This window comes from Hetaerina americana, unplaced genomic scaffold (assembly GCF_022747635.1).
Source record: "Hetaerina americana unplaced genomic scaffold, ioHetAmer1.1.p SCAF_7, whole genome shotgun sequence".
Taxonomy (NCBI): domain Eukaryota; kingdom Metazoa; phylum Arthropoda; class Insecta; order Odonata; family Calopterygidae; genus Hetaerina; species Hetaerina americana.
The window spans coordinates 49,433,402-49,451,395 of record NW_027287316.1 but is presented as its reverse complement, the minus strand read 5'-3'; the positions used below and the strand labels follow the sequence as shown (position 1 = coordinate 49,451,395).

Sequence of the window (17,994 nt, the reverse complement as noted above, 5' to 3'; positions counted from 1 at the left end):
AGGCCAATCTCTCGGTTCCCTAGGGGATTCGCACTCGGAGTGGGTTTTAAGGTTGCGGGAATGAACTCCAAGGTCTTCGTCCGTATGATTATCCGTCCGTACGTTAATTGCAGCAGTAAGTGAACAGTGTTCCGCGTTTCCTCTCTCTCTCTCCGACCGTCTCTCACGACATTCATCTCAAAAGGGTTGCTAATTGGCATTCTTCGTATCGCGGCGTTCCTTCCATTTCAGCGTTGAGTATACCTAAGCGTACTTTGGATGTTTTTCTCGTGGATTCGTTTGAGTGCTCCGGTTGCCGCATTCCGGTACGCCTTCTTTCTCTCTCGCCGGCGATCAGTAGGTATTTAAATCCAGTACGGTTTTTTATGTCAATATACTCGATAAGAATGGACGACTTCGTGCATTTTTTCCCGAGCCCTTCATGTAGATTTTAAAACTATAATCTATCACCATCATTTTCATTGATGCCCCGGTGAAAATTTGAGAGATGAGTGAGTAAAAAAAGGCTATCGAGTACCTTTAATTGAAAAGTATGAATGAAGTGTAATTGGTCTGTTTGGCCAAGCTGAGATAATGGGAGAGGGTCAAATAAGAAAAAAGATGCGTGAAATAAGAGTGTATGAATTGAGACGAAATGGTTTACGGATGAAATTATGACATAACGTGGTCGAGGAATCTCTCAGAGCAAGAAATTGTACCTGGGAAAACTCGTGCGTGTGACTAAATACGTGTATTAAACGGATGTGGAAGAAGTATGGTCATATATGGACAGTATGACGGATAGTACTTAATGAGAGTGATTTAAGTAAGTTACCATGAGTTTCTTCAGAGTACCTATCCAGGAAGTAAACACCGCAGCGTGAAGGGTGTCGACGTATGCACCGCGATCGTTGAGTATTTGCTTAATCAATTTTGTAATTGGATGAATATCAGTCCAGCCCGAAAGATAAATACATAAAGATGAAATACACTCGTCATTGTGATTTAAGTTGGTTATAGACACACGTAATTAATACCAAAACATGATGGTTCTAATTAATACAATGCGGCATATATTAATATAGCGAATATAACAAATTTCCACCTTTTATTTTAGTAAGTTTTCAAACTAAAGCTGAAATGCTGACAAAGCTCTGAAAACTAATAGAATAAAGTTATACCAAAGAATATATAATAAGGGGAAAAACTTCCGAGGATTTTCTGTATTCTGTGGGTAATATGACGTGTCCCTAATATCCTCATTGGCATACCGTCGATATTTTTCATATTTACACTTAATGGAAAATTTGTAGTTCGGATAGTGGACCCAGTATCTATTGAATAATTCAAAGTTAACGAAAAGAAAGATTAAGTTTTAAAATAATTAAAAAAGAAGTTTTATTAGTGTCAGTCAACTTATTAAATTTCAGTTTTCTTGGCCTTCTTGAAATTAATTGAAAATATGCGAAATCAGCTCATCCGTCGATAACTTTGGAGAATAATCAACAATCCAACGCTCTACCCCCTAGACTACCACGTCCCCATTTAATATTTTATTTCAATAAAATAATTGCACTAAACGTTCAAGTTATTTGAAAGCTTTTTGACTATAAAAAGTTATGGGACTGGCAGTTTTGATGGGGCTGATTTAAGATAATGTTTGTATCATTAATTTTTTATTTGCTTTTAAAACAAAACCTCAATCATTAAAAATATTTATTAAATAAATCATCGTTAGTAATATTAGTATCATCCTTTATTTTAGGGAGCATGTCGCCATAATTTAAGGACTGGTTTTTCTCTCCCCTCGCATTCCTAAGTCTCGAAAATCTTTTTTTAAAGCAATCAGGATTACGACCTTTTTTCGTGTCAATAGTTAGGAGGGTTCTGGTGCTCAATTTTTTTTATGCATTTAATATGAACTGAATCCATTATTTTTTTCTCTTGAGGAAACCAAAAAAACGTAAGTTTCGCCGCCCTCTTCTAAGGTGAAGGGAGGGACAAAAAGGAATAAGGGCGTCGCGGAAGGAATCCCTCTCCCTTGCTTGATTAAAGCATTTTCCATTCATTTGTTTTTCTCTTATTTTACGTAGACTCGGAGGAAATCATTTTCATTATCTGCTTCCGTTATCTTGACCATTCTATCCTCGTCTTGAGCCCGAGGGAGTAAGAGGGGAGAGTAAAAGGAGATTTTTTTCATTTTTACATCTCCTCGGTTGAAGTTTCTTTTCCTCCGTTCTCATATTGCCTTTTTATCGTCTGCTTCCTGTGGGACTATGAATTTCTTCTCCTGCTTCTCGACTTGAGCGTATTGTTAGGGAATAGGAGTATTGATAATGAATTCGTTCCACTTTCGAGGAGAACCTGTAAGGGAGGCCAACGGAATATTTTCTGCAAGCCAAGAAACTCCTTAGGAAACTCCAACCCATGCGATTTTGAGTTAAGAATTCACGATCCTCATTGATCCATTTCAATTTTCAAATGTTCTCTTTTTCTCGCCACCTGTTTCCCAGTCTCAAATTATTAGCTATACCCTTTTCTTGTTCGTTTTTAATTTGTGAGCGTGTTTTATGAGGAAGCAGGATAGTCTTTGCGGACAATCAATTGAAGTTCATTCTTTTTTTTGCTTTATTCGATTTGTACCTATGATTATTAATTATTACCATATGGTGTTTTGTGATAGTTGAAGCTAATCGAGTGGTTAAAGCTCATTGCAGGAGTGACATGTGATACATATCTCGAAAGCAACTATGGAAGAGATATTTCTCCCTTTAAAATGAGAAAATAGTAAAACCGTGGCTGTGCTTACCCATGCTCTCAGCCCTTTTTCGGGTCGACTTGGCGTTTAGAACATTTATAGATACGAATAACATCATTTGCAAGTATAAATCCAGGAGCTGATGGTCAATATTTGAAAAAATTCGTGGTGTAATAATAATTAATCGTGTATTTGATGATACCTGGCACAACTTTGTGGAAGTTCATAATCATTAAATTAAGAACGCAATATATTTCTTCTCTGTTCTTCGTTATAATGAAAACAGTGGAAAATAAATTGTGACCTTCATTTAATGACTAATTGTCTTTATTGGGTCGAAATCGGGACTAAATTGTCACATCTTCGCTGTCTTTGGTGTAGAGTAAGCTTTTTCGATAAACTTGGCAACTCTACCCCTTCACGCAGTCAAGACAGCAGATATAGGATTGGCGTAGAGTAATGAATTTGCTCCGGAGAAGAATGAAAGGATACAAAGGTACCCCCAGGAGATGTCTTGGCAGCCCTATTTAAGGTTTTGAAATGAGGATTTCTAAATCATAATGTTTCCTTGGCTTTACATTTCAGTGGGGCATGGTTACCGAGGCAGATATAGGGCAAGGCAATTTGTGAAAAGCGCTCATACTTGCATGGATGATTGTCATTAGTATAAATCTGAAGTCGTGAGAAACATTAAATTTACTAACATACGTAAACTTCGCAATTTATCAAGAGAAATAGAGTTTTGTCTTTGCGGAATATTTACAATACCATGTTCGTGAATTGCCCTTCATTTACGAATTTCATTCCTCTCCTCTTTCGTTTTTCAAAAACAATCCCGCCATTTTTTCAGCTGCGGGTCATTCTCATGAAATGTATCTCTTGCCCGTGACCTTTCCTTCCCCTTATCTCTTCTGTCCACCCACGCACCCTAAACTCCAAGCTCCTCATAACCTTTAACTGAATATGGCTGACTTGTGACAAATTCCGTCAAAAGCTCTCATTTGGTGTTAATGACGTGAATTTTACCATTGTAATTTAACTCACAAGGTTTGTATAAAATTTATCTATAACAATTTTTTCCTTACGTGTGCGTGAAGTGCTGAATTCAGATCGCCGGTTAATTGTGCGCATGATCGAAGATTATAATGGCATTGCTAAGATGACAGTGCACACCATTATCACTGGAAATTTGGCGATGGTGAAGATTTAAACTCTTCTCGAAGATCTTGACGTACGACCAAGAGCAGAAGCAAATTTCTGCTTGCAGAGACCATTTGAAACGCGTTGAAGAAGACCCCGGCTCTTTGAACAATCCAGAATTGGCACCAGCTAACTATTTTCTATTGCCAAAAGTGAATTATTCCTCAAAGGGTACCGCCATGGTACCCTAAGTGCAGTTAAAGACGCTTCCACGCGTATTCTTAAGGGTCTTCCGGAATCCGCCTACCTAGGAGCCCTCGAGTCGTGAAAAAGCCGCTGGTAAAAGGGTGTTGACGCTCAAGGGATGTACTTCGAAGAATTTTGAGCCATTTTAGCAATATCTGATATAAATCTTTGTTTCCTGAACTTTTCTTGGTACTTTTTGTTCAAGCCATGTTTGCTAAAAAATGCATTTATATTGCATAATAATTCTTAAAATCATAAATAAATTATATTAAGTCAGCAGCTATACTCAGGGATGTATAGCTTGTTGTCAAGCACATGGCATTTTACTTCTTACCTTTTTATCATAGCTCTATGATACCTTTCCCCTTAGTCTCTAAAACACAAGCCACTAATCTACAATTCTTCAGTTTCATTTTATGGTATGCAATATACTACCGTTAGATTATAAAAAAGCATTTGTCGATGGAATATTTCAATTTATTATCACTGCCGAAAACAATTTGCATTACTTATTTACAGCTGCTCTAGTAAACTATTTTCAATGATGAATATTATCTAGTGTAAAAGATTAGGGCAGTTAGGAGTACCATAATTGGAATTTTGCTAATCAAGAGTGAGATTTATTAGAGGGCTTATGTCTATGTATTAATCTGAGGTGATGAAAGTAGGGATTGTTTGAGCCGTTGTCACATGGAAATCATGCCATTATTATAATCGCCAACCACTGTGGCATCACAAAGCCACATTGCTTCATTTAAAAAAATTATTCTCGGCGTCTTTTATCATTAGTATTATCCGTGGTGAACAGTTCATCAAAGCTTCCACCTCCGCAGCTTCGTTCCTATCCTTTACTTTGGGATCATCCTTCTAATTGGCACTGCGCTCCTAACTAGTCCCGCGATCGGCTTCAAAGAATGTTTTTTCGTAAATCACAACGGTGTCAAAAGGAATATTGTTTAGTACTCCTCGTTTTGCAGACGTTATTGACACATCCACCTTTGAACTTAAATTAACAGTAACTCTAATTTAATGTTTTATTTGTAGTTTTAATGTTTCTTAACTCATGGTTTTATCGTGAACTAATTTTAGAATATCTCCCATGGATAAGGCAGAAGTAAAATGGGTGATGGCAGTAACTAGAGTTTATAGATCTATTTTCTACAGGAAAACTGCCCAAGTGTCCGTCAGTCTGTGTTTATTTATTGATTTTACGAGTCTAGGAAGCGTTTGACCCCGGCGGTGGTATTTATTTGCTGGTTTGTGCTCTTGCTCATCGGCATAATGGGCCATTCTCCGAAATATATCGTACTAGAGCGAGTGATCTAAAATATGTTTCAAATATTAAATGTAAATCATTTCATAATATTATTTTTTTTAATCCAATTACTAAGCTTTGTGTATTTTCAGTGAAATTTTAGTGCCCCTCCTTAAATAGGCCCAGTATTAATTAACTGTGCCGGTGACCATCTTGTAATGCAGTAGTCATTTTTTAAACCGGTTTTTTTAAATCTTTGATATTCAAAGAGTTTTTAGAACCTAAATGTGTGCAAACTTTATTCGTAACATGGCGTAACGTATAATGAGAATTTATGTAATTCGACGATTTGTTGCCCTGTACTCACGCCTATTCTATGTGGTAGGATCGAAATCTTCAAAAGAAAAAAGTATTTCCTAAAAATAACCTCTGGAATTGAGTTTCGATATCAGTAGACTTTCGCCTCCGCATGGTACTTTCCGCAGGGGCGAGCTGTGCTACGAGCACTCGCTGGAGGGCAGAGAGGTAACCACTGGGGAAAGGCATCGGAAAGTATTCGACACTTTCCTTTGCGGACGACGGACCGCATCGACCTGAAACAATCGTTACCCATGGTTCAGAAAACGCTTATCAACGTGTGTAGCCTCCTCCTTCAATTGGAAGAGAATGTGAACACAGTTTTGAAAGTGTGAACCTCCCACGTTCCGCTCCACCGCGAATGCGTGAAACGATTCGGCAAGTGCAGTTTTCTTCATTGTTAGGCACAAAGATGTGTAAAGCTCGTAAAATATGTTGTTGAAATTTGAAAATTTCGTTCCCCAGAAAGGAGGTGGTGAAACATTTTCCGCTTTTCCCATTGTGTTAGTGCGAAAAACAGGTGCTTATTTTCCAAACTCTTAATGTTAGTTCTAACTTGCGGTGTTCTGGATTCACGATGCCATTATTTATGGTTTTTGGATTGAAATCTTAAAAATCATAGTTATAAGTTGTCATATAGTACAATATTTTGCTAATTGTTAATTTCCTCATAAAACACCTGTTTATCTTCACCTCATTTATTACCGTTTGGTGTAGGAATGTTGTTTGTATTCATATAACCCAAATTTTTTGCGTTATGTATCCCGGGGCAAGTATATTGTTATCTTGTCTAGCTAAAATGCAGTGTGGGAAGCTCCTTGAATGAGTCTTAAATGAATTTAATGCGGGAATGGCTTCATACAAATATGATCATGGTGTAAAAGGTGTACTCCTCATAGTTGTCTGAGAAGTACATTAGTGAAGAAATTCCAGGTTCAGTGTTGGCCTCATGTACAACATGCTTATGGCTCGTAAATGCTTTCTTAAACTTTCAAAGTTATAAATTATAGGCAAATATATATTTTGCCTGTAGAAAAATAATTTTTCCGAGCAAATTTGTGAATGATTAGTCCTTTATGGATTTAAAGATTTTTTGCTTTCAATGATATGCTTTCTTTGACGGAGAAAGGTTTTTAAAATTACATTTCATGATGACTTTTTATCACTTTGTCTATTTAAAGCTTAGGATCAGCAAGCTTCGGATTGTTAATTAACGTGTTAGTTGAAAAATATAATTTAATTAAAGTTTCGTCATTAGCAAAGTAAATTGTTGGCCAATGACAAAAAATACTTTTCAAAGCCGAGCTTTGATTTCAATTAGGTCGCTACGGTGATATTTGCACTATTTGCTTATTTGGTTGTCCATTAACATTAGCATACTTTCAAAGGCTTTTCCTTGATTCTAATTCCACGGTTTTTCACATTTTTCACCGGTTAATGCATTCAAAGTAGTTGGTTGATATGACATCATTTAAAAGTGCACATTGTGATTCGTTTCGAAGTTGAGCGGTTTCTTGGTTTCCCCCCCTTCACTTTACATATCTGGGGCAAATTTGGCAAATGTATTTCTATTGCATATCTTGCAACTAAAATACTGCTGGAATGGGCAATATAATTGAATTATTTCTAGAGAACGTTCGGTAAATTATATCTGTGTCTCAATACAACTACCCTACATAAATTCTTCGTCTTCTCCCTCATCGTAAAATCGTTCACTGAACTGTTTTTTATTCCAGGTATTTACGTATTTTCGGAGGACGATAGAAAATACATGCTGTGTAAATATGCGATAAATTTGTCGCCTGTTGAAGCTTTTATTCTTATATCCTTTAGTTTTCAAGAATCAGTAACGTCATTTCCTTCGTATCCAATTAAATAAAGTTCTCTTTGACGCGTACCAAACGCGAGTACTCAAACAAATGCTCATCAACGCATTATCTTTCCCGAATAGCCCCGTGAACTCTAACTACCCTCTATGCACACAAGTAAAGCGGGAAGCATCCGAGAGACTGCAGGAGTGCTACGTTTTCTCCTTAACGAGTCTACCATCTTAAGAAGGTCGAATTTAGTGCAATAAAACATGAATAACTTCATTCGGCTCCCAGAGAATTTTTCTTGCACCAAATTTTTAAAATTTGATGATAGCCTGATCAATATTTCTGCGCGTTCAAAAGAGAAATACCTTTAATTTCACAAGAAACACTTAATATTTTTTTGCATCACTTAGGCATTCTTCAGTTTTTGTAATTTGGCCGTTTTCAAAGATACAATGTATTCGCTGCAATACTTTTACTCCATTTCCGAATCGATCTTATATATAAAATATGTATGGCGAATGCAATCCTATGTTATCGGATAACTTTCAGGAAAATGTATACTGATATTCCGAGATTTTTTGATCAGCGTAAACAATTTCAATATTTTCGTGTTTGTTGTGATAATGATTACATTCCTATCTGTGCATTTTTTCTAATAGATTTTTATTCTTTTCTCTCTCTTTCTCTCAATGTCCTCGCCGACTCCGCAGCGCTCTTACGCAACGCCGCCCGGGCCGGTCCTGCTGACGTGGTGAAGGTGTTCGACCGGGAGGGTCGCATTCTCCCGTTGTTTGGTAAGCTGCTGCCCTCCAACGGGCCAGACAGGCCTTACTCGCTCCGAGTGATTGTCACGACGACCACGTCGGCTCGGAACTGCAAGGGATCGCATCCAGACGCCCCAACAGGCCTCTTGCTCCCCAGGAATAACGGTGAGGGTCCCCGTATCCCCCTCCATTTTAAAAAGGGTTATGGACTTGAGATTTACTTTTTATTTTTTAAAGAAAGAAGGAGATTCAATAACAGAGGGTTGTTTTAAAGTTTTAAGATCTCCTCTCCATGGGTGGGAATAAAAGATTAACATATATATGAAACATCCAACCCCAGTCCTATAGTCAGTAAAAGTGGAATAAATTATTGATAATTGATTATATAAAATGCTCTATTGTCCTATTGGTGTAATTTTTTCCCGCGCAAGCAGACTTTTTTTCTCGGAAAAAAGTCTACTGGCCTTGTCATTTTCCATTTTATAATAGTGTCCTTGTCGGAGGTCTGTTGAGCCGATGGTTTTGTTGATTTCAATTCCAGTGGGCTTCTTTTTTCTTTGACTGTGCTATGCAGCCTTGGTCTGCATCTTTTCAACCTTATGCCAAAAACTCAGCCAAATGGGGTATACCTGTAACACAATGCTCTCTTGCTAACGTTAAGGGATCATTGAACAATTTTCTAATGTCCATAAATGGTCGTTTCCGGTCGATATTCTCGCACACTTTTCCTTTCGCCTAATTTTGGTATTTTGAAAGATCACCTAACATTTTTTTGTAACTGTACATTAGATAAATTAGATAAGTGCAATGTCAAACACGGATGATAATTGATGCCTGTTAACACTTGACACCCGCAGGCCGATGTATAAGATTTTCGACAAATTAATCAAATCACTGTACTAAAATTTAAATTCAATATCATTAAGGTCCATTTTCCCATTTATAATTTTGTTATTAAGCAGGAAAAGAGAGAAAACTTCACAAGGAATTAGAAAAGCTTTGAAAATTTCACCAAATATCATTACGGTACTATTGGTTTCATCAAGGTGTGAGGGAGGCGAGGTGAGAAAGATTTGGTTGTATTTTTCAGTTAGGGTAAGGGAAATATGGGGTGATAGGGGTAGTCAATTAGAAGGAAGGGATGTAGATAAACAAAATGGTTGACCGGGGAAGGGTGGTGCTAATTCGTTGGGCAGACCGCAATCCGTGGGAGGGTTCATGAGCAGCAGAAGGTAATCGGGCTCCTCAGAGAGGGGATTAGGAAAAGCTGAGAGCCGGCAGAATGTTTGGATTAGGCGACGCTATTGTATATGACCAACAGGCAAATTGAAAAGGTAAGGGAAGGACTTCTTTGACCAGCTTCTTCTCTTTATAGCTCTGTAACGGTGTTTCATCTGCCTTTTCTATAACCTACTTGTGTCTATTTACTTGACTTCCCTTCCTCACACTCTATCCTGACAGTATTCTCCTTGTATACAGGTATGTACATACATATGTATTATATATATATATATATATATATATATATATATATATATATATATATATATATATAAACTTTATATATGCTTTCGTAGACATAACACGGAAGTGCCGAATAGTACAATACACAGTAACACACAATATAGAAACACAAAAAAAGAAGAACACTCACACGTTATTTCTTGTTATTTCGGCGGAAACAATCCGTCTTCATCTGACCGTCATTACTTCTATATCTTCAGATGAAGACGGATTGTTTCCGTCGAAATATCAAGAAATAACGTGTGAGTCTTCTTCTTTTTTGTGTTTCTATATTGTGTGTTACTATATATATATATATATATATATATATATATATATATATATATATATATATAGAGAGAGAGAGAGAGAGAGAGAGAAGGAGAGAGAGAGACTCATATCCCATAAATTATCGTGCCTAAAGATGTCATTTGTCTTGAGATAACACTGCAATTATTTCCAAGAAACTGCTGGAGAAGCTGCAACAGTAACTTTTAATGGAGTCATCTCCATCTCAAGCAGTTTCTTGGAATTTTTCAGAGGTAAAAACTGTCTAAAAGTGTTTAAAAGTGGACCTTAACCTCGTGAACTGTGTGGTATCACCCTCGACTACGGTTGCCTGTGACATTGCACGAACGGTATTTCGTGACAACATCTTGTTCCTTTAAAGCTCCAAAAATTTCATTTTCAAAGAGGACGCCTCGTTTCAGAGTTTAGGAGGACGCCTTAATAGCTTAACTGGCTAAAGCATTCGACCCGTTATCGAGGGATCCGGTTTCGAATCCCGGTCAAGGCGAATGCTTTTTACGCTCTGAAATTGTTGGATTGCACTACAAATAGGTTTGATGAAAATTGCCTTGCTTTTTTAATTTCTCTGGATGACATTTCAAAAGAGTGAGCCTGTTACCATTAGAGGAAACCTCTTATAAAGTCTTGGTTTTTTTCAACCGACTAGCTTATGAGTGGTTTTTTAAATTCACAAATTTCATTCCAAAAAAACTTGGTAGTTTGTATGCCAAATTTAATTTTCTATGGGTTCCGTTTCTCTTTGTAATAATTTAAATTTCAATTAGTTCACGACGCAAACAAGTAAAGTTATATTTAAAAAATATTTTATTGGTTTATTTACTCTGTCATATTCTGGAATTTAATTCTATTAGATAAAACTAATAAAAACGTATTTAAAATTAACACACAACTACGTCCCTCTTGTGCCCATACATTTCCAGCAATAAGAAGTGATGAATGGCATTTCTTCTCTTCCTCTTAACATACTACGTACAAGACTCTGTGGTTAGCTGTAATCATTAATAGTGCAATTTCTTTTTTTGAAGACATTTGGGAAATAATAAATAGAGTGGAAATTCATTTTTATAGTTTAAAATAATAAAAATGACCTGGTGCATTGTCATTAATAATGGCATCTTAGATGCAAACCATGGACTGGGAAATTGTGGGTTCCGTTTTATATTTATTTATAAATTATAACATATTTATATATCAGAGGTCGAAAGCCACCTAAATCATCTCTCGTGAATTTTTATCATTATGAAATACAATAATAGTTTTGCCACAGTGTGTTTTTTGATTTTCGGTATTATTTTTCAACCTACTATTGTTAAATTCTGTTCGTTTTGTGATCTGGCATTTTTGTGATATCCTGGACTTTAATTGACCCCTATTTTTTAGGGAATGTATGGGTTTCGCGCAGGAATAAATTTAGCCTCCAATTATTCATGTATGTCATATGGTGCTCATGTGCAGACGGGGGCTGACAATTAGTCATGCATTGTATGGTAACATTTTGCATGTGAATGATGGTTCAACCACTTTGTGTATGTGTTCTTTACTTTGCTATGCTTTCATTTATATGGCCATGATATAAAAAACATAGGATCACAAATGTACCCGGACTTACATTCCACATCACCATATCCTATTGAAACTATTAAATGAAAGATGATGAAATTCAATCGTGAAATATAGCGTGTGTGCTGCTTATTTATCCTTTATTACTTGGAATATGCATGGATAATTAATTGATTTTTCTTTCTTTAAACGTAATTGAATGTACAGCTTTAATAACGATTACATCTTCCTAAGGTAAAATGGTGATTTTTTTCCCTACAATTCTTTATTTTTCGCATTTAAAATCCTCTCATCCATGGGGCCCGAAGGATTATCCTAAATGAGGTGCAAATTCAGATAATGGCTAATAATTGAATCGTAATTTTTGCATGATGTTTAATGTGACATGACACATACTAAACTTCAATACGTGACAGTAATCGAAAGGAAAGGTTCGGACCCATTAGCTTCGACTACTTAGGCAGATGAGTTTTTCTCCAGATAAGAGGTCAGCATAGTTCAAATTAATAGTTTCAAATCTGATTGTAACGTATCTTACCCCTAAATGGCTTCAGTACAAGCCGATATTCGATGTAGTTATGGGTATGCAGGATGAGTTTGATAAGTTTTATAATATATTCCGTGTAGATATAAACGTCTATTACTTTCCAAAGATACATGTCGATGCAATGCCATAAAATTTATTTTACGCGATACAAATAAGTCCTAATTCCAAAGTACTATTTGTTGAGCTTTTCAAGCCGTTCAAAACATTTAAATTGAAGCTTAAAGCATTGTTTATCCCGTGGATCTTCGAGACTTTTTATTTTTTCCCTCACATTGATTGCTATTCCTACTACGTGCCTTTTGCTCTCCTCACCGAAACCGTTCATTTTCCTCTGCGAAAAGCCTCTTCACCAAGGCGGAAATTAAGAAACCCCGTGTCCTTTTCTTTTTGCGCTGCCTTAGAGGCTTCATTTACAAATCCTTGCGGAATACTACTAAGCTCTCTTTATTTTCAATGGGATACATGCTCACTTTTAGGCGGAATTCCCTGCTCAGGTTTTCGCGAGGGAACCGACAGGAGAAGCCAAAAGGAATGAAATGTCCATAGGGGTATATTTTATCATTACTTTATGCAATCACCCAGGTTTAGAGGGTGGTGCATTCCAAAGTAGAGGTAGCTCATCCGACGTGCTCAGTTGAAATATAGAGATAACTGCGCTCTTGACTTTTTTGGTTGTTCGTCCAACGATTCTACAGCATTCTAGTGTTCAATGAGATGTGCTCATCAACATTCTCTCATTATATTCCATGACAACTTTGAAGCATTAATTGATTAAAATACCTCAACAAACTAAAAAAAAATTGCTTTTAACTCTCACCTTTAATTGTATCATCAACTTCACCTCATGAATATTTCTGTGAAATTTCCATTTCTATGTTCATTTCCAAGTCTGCTGAATTTGTTTTTATGTTAATAAATATGTTTCAGTACCAGTCCAATGACCTCATGGAGAGGTACAGAAATAATTGTCCTCTATGTTTCATTCGCCTTTAATTATTTCAATTTTCACATACCCTAGTACGTATGTAATTTATCAAATCCTGTATTATATTCTTCCGTAAATTTAGTTAGTGTACATGTGTGTTTGATTATACTTAGCAAAACGTTCTCCTGAATTAGGAAATGTAGCTTGGGAACTTTTCAATTCATGTGAATTCGCAAATCACAGCGAACCCGAAAATGTATGGTTTCAATGCGCGAGAAATCGACTATGTCATATTCTAATTCAATTAAGCGGCTCTTATGAATTGATTCCTTTTCGTACATTTGTTATTATTTCTATTGGTGATGTGGTTCTATTATATATGGTAATTACAAAGGCTGAAGAAGATACTTAACCTTTTTAACAGGCGGCTTAAATTTACTCTTTTAGGTGACGCTGAAATTATACATAATTTTGACTTCATATTTTACACCCTTATAATCACACACTAGGAAATATTTTAGATACGGCAGCCAGATATGAACTCGATTTGAGAAATGTGTTGAAATTTCAATTTTTTCCTGAGGTATAATAGTCAATAGTCTTCTGTGTCAATTAATTGGATTGCTTTATGGAGAAGAACGAGCAGTGTGCTTACTATCATATTTCAGCCGGTACTCCTAGCCTTCATCTTACGAGACCCTTTCTCCCCTTGCGGCGCTCATGTCTCATCTGTAGGCTGCTGTTGTTACGCGCAAACTACTTCGTGCAGTAAATCGGTCCTTTACATTTTTCTGGAATCCTGGTGTGGTCGCAAAATTAATTTCCTTGACATTAACCACCAAGTATCAAAGAAGTGAGGTATTTGCTATGTTTTTTGTCTGATCTTTCACCTCAAGTAGTACATCGATACAGAAATTCAGATTGTTCAGCTACTTCAAAGCTATTTCATAACCGAAACAGTGTCACCAAACGTTTGTGGTTCCAATACTACTATTCTGATGATCGGACCAATGATGTTGGTTACCTAAAAACATAAAACTCACTTAATTTTCACTTAAAACGTCAATATATTAGACTGAAAATGGGGGAAAATTAGATTATAGAAGAAAATGCGTAGGGTATGTATGTTAAGTAAATGCAGGCATTCAACACCAAAAGAAGATTGAGTGGGTCTCTTAAGATGGAAAATAGTTGGCTAAATTTGGATAAAATTGTCGTCGTTTTTGTTTTCCGAGACTTAACTGATTGCAACAAAGGAACTGTTATGTCCTCTAAGCATTTTCCGTAAAAACCTTAGCTATTAACCCCTTCGTCTTTTAACGTTGGAATGTTATAGAAGTATTGCTTTAAAATAGAGGAATGGAAATGGTCTTTCACGAATATCGCCATATTTACGTCACTGCTATCGCTGACTTACGAAGTTTTTAATGTTAGCGATTGTGATAGATTTTATATACGCCCCAAGGTAAGCGGTTGAAGCCTGTAATTGTGCAGTGTAGTGTATCATTTTTACGATAATGGCCTTAAAAATCTAATTTTTGAATCACATAGAACATCCATGCATAATATTTTTCTTTCCTCTTGGTTCATTTTGTCTTTCGAGTGTCATAGTGTTCCGGGAGGTTCTCATTGTACCACTATAGCCTAAGCTCGGGGTCTGGTTCACTAGATTTCGAAATACGCTCGTGGCTGAGACGTGAGTGTAGCTGTTTGCCTTTCAGCTAGCAGATGTTATACGCTTGTTGATTGTTTTGGTCCACAATTGATTTCGGAGGTTTAATCGTACATGTAAGTACCACAAACGCCTCAACATACTTTGCAATAAATGATAGTTGGCTTCTGAAATGTAAATTACATGAATCTCGTAAGTTAGTGGTTTCGGTGAAGGGCATTTGTAAAAACAGTCATGAAAAGAAATTGAAATCCACAAGTCACCAGTTATAGCCTTGACCTAGGCCGAAATCGAAGCTCAAATCCACTATCCCTATTTTGATTAAGCCTTTTATTGGGGATATCAGGCAAGTTGTGACCACACGTGGCCTTTAATCACGAGTGTGCTTCCGAGATCTGGGTTGATAAAAAAGCCATTCGCATTCATCCTACTATAGTGGTTGTGGGAAGTGGTAAGCCTATGAAGGGAACTAAGCCTTAATTATGTCCCGGTCGTAGATAGCACAATAACAACGAATGTTTTATATCTTTTTCAAATATATGTCATAAGTGAACTTCCATAATGCCGACATGACGAAATTATGAGAAAGGATCCTCGTTCCTAAAGCACGGTTTCATGAAAGTCATTGTGTCGCAAAAATATATGGCAACTCAACTTATTGAAACTCCATCTCAAAAGAGAATATGGCGATCAGAGTTCTCAGAAAATTCGCCCACGACGTGTTCCCGTTCCTCGAATACAAATTTAACATGCTTATTTAAACTCGTATAAGGTGTTTCCCATGAACCGGAAGGTTAATGACTTTACTGCTTTCGTTTTGAATGTAAATTAGCTATGCCTCAGTATTTTACAAAATAATTTAAATTCCCGTCTGGCAATGTAATCATTTTAAAAGTGTAACTGGTTTTTAAAATCCTTGATGGCTTGATCTTAAGCGGCTAAATGACATTCCTCGAGATCCAGAACTTCATATTTGGCAACAATTTAGAATTTAAAGAGCACAATCGGTAAGATGACTTTGTCCTTTGACCTTTTCGTAGACAACTACGCATATCCATTCAAGTGGATGTATTAGCAATGCAGGAGCAAATATTAGGGATTTTAAGTTAGATGTGGTGAAATTTCATTGCACCTTAGGTTTAAGGTGGGTAGGTTTTGAATGGACCTTAAATAATAATCATATATTAAATGCCTGGGAAGAGAACTTAAGGTTAATGATCTCGTAATTTACTTGTAAAGCTTTACTTGTAGTCATACTTATTTTTAATTAGGGTTACGAGAAATATTAAATAATGAATTTGGTTATTCCTCACTCTTCTGAAAAGTAGTTTTGCAACGTAATTCCTATTGTTACTTAATTAATTGTTTAAATGTAAATATCTTTTGAACATCCCTGAAAATTTAACCCATGGCATTAGTTCTCTTTGAGTACTTGATATCTTGAAAAAATAAATATGTAAATTCATATTGAAATATCATTTTCAGCCTTAGATTATGGTATGGCAAGGGACCAATTATCGTACGTATAACTCTTATTTCATATTCCATATATACTTTCCCTCCCTGGTGAAATCAAGACATCTCTTGGGTTCATGTTATCCTTTTCCAAACATTATCACGTATGCCTCGCTCTACGGGGTGCATTTCCTCGCGTAGTTCTTGGAAGAGTCTTTGATAATATCTTTGATATTGTGACTTGAATATTTAGGATAATTCCTAATTACGTCGTAAACCAGTGACCTCGGGTTTGAATTTCATGCATGAAATGTTAACCCGACGGATGTAATGAAAAACTATACAGTTTAATATTGTTTTTATAAATCGTTTTAGTTGGCAAAATAAATTTTCAACTGAATTACTTTAAGTTAGCACAATTCCCTAGAGTGTTACCACACCATCCATTTAAAGTCTCAGTTTCCGTTAAAAAGTTTAATACATTTCATTATTAGTATGTGCTAATGGGATGCTTACGAAATGTGACTTTGAGCAAGTATCATTATCACATTTTCTATTTAGAATAAGCATTTTCCCAAAAGACCCAGGCCCAACAATACTGAAAATCATTTCTAATAAAGATTTTATAATTTTTATTTTTCATTCCCATTATGAGGAACCCATATCAGGTAGATAAATATTACCTATGTGATTGTATAGTCGTTCAAGTTCTTCCACACATACTCATAAGCATAACTTTAATGTTTCTGTATCTGTACTGCTCGTATCAGCGTGTCTCATGAGCATGTAATCGTTAAATATAAATGATTTTAGTCCTCTTTTAGTCTTGTTTTTAAGTAATCTTCGAAGATACCTAAAAAACCGTCTAAAATTGTTTAAAGAGTCACGACTTTTTTTAGTAGAAACCGTCTATGATTTACGCTTTAAATGTTAGAAAACCACAAACTATGAAACAAGAGTAATCAACACAAAGGCCAATTTGTTAGGGTTCGGTGGAACTAATTTCGCGCTAATCCCTAGGGGGCATGTGAACTTCACACATCTGAGTATAGGGGCCAGTTCCTGTGCAAACTGTGGTTTCCGAGGATAATCTGGTGCCCGACAAATCACGTAACCTGGGTGAAGCTGACGATGCCCAGAAACTGAATGTAGCCTGACCTCCCCGGGGAGTAATCAGGTACTCTTCCCATACCACGCCCCCCTAAATGAAAGACAGTACCGGAATTATAAGTATAGAAGTCTTGCACTTTGTACTTAAATGCTATTAACGGAGTATGGAAATATTCTAATATGCGGAATTTCCCATGCACCCCTAGCTGTTTGTGCGTACAAGATTTATTTTACCACGACTCGGCCGGAGCGGTTGTTGACGTTGCTGCGAGTGTTGCGTGGAGTTTTGTGACAACCTGTGACACTTCGAGGATTAAAAAAATGAGAGGACGATGGGTGCGCAACGTCAGTCGAGGACGCCCACCACCCTTGATGAATTGTTTCTGTGATGCTTCCGCGCGAGTGAATGTCTCACGGGAACATCGATTCGGTGTCATTTTGATTATACTATATAAGTCGCAAAATTGTATAGACAAGGGGTTTTTAGAAGGATTCTCTGTAAATCCCGTATCCGAAAGCTTCGCGTCTCATAAATCCCCCGTCACAATGCACCCCTTTTTCAACCAACCTTTTTATACATCTAGGTACATATTTTTT

General features: G+C 36.5%; 1 protein-coding gene across 1 annotated transcript in view; it reads left to right on the top strand.

The window, feature by feature from the left end:
* Positions 1–17,994, top strand: part of Pde9 (phosphodiesterase 9) — a 247,324-nt gene that overhangs the window by 167,134 nt on the left and 62,196 nt on the right. Inside the window, exon 2 of the mRNA XM_071595715.1 lies at positions 8,263–8,481. The gene's annotated coding sequence lies outside the window, so the exon portion shown is untranslated. The remainder of the gene's footprint in view (positions 1–8,262; positions 8,482–17,994) is intronic.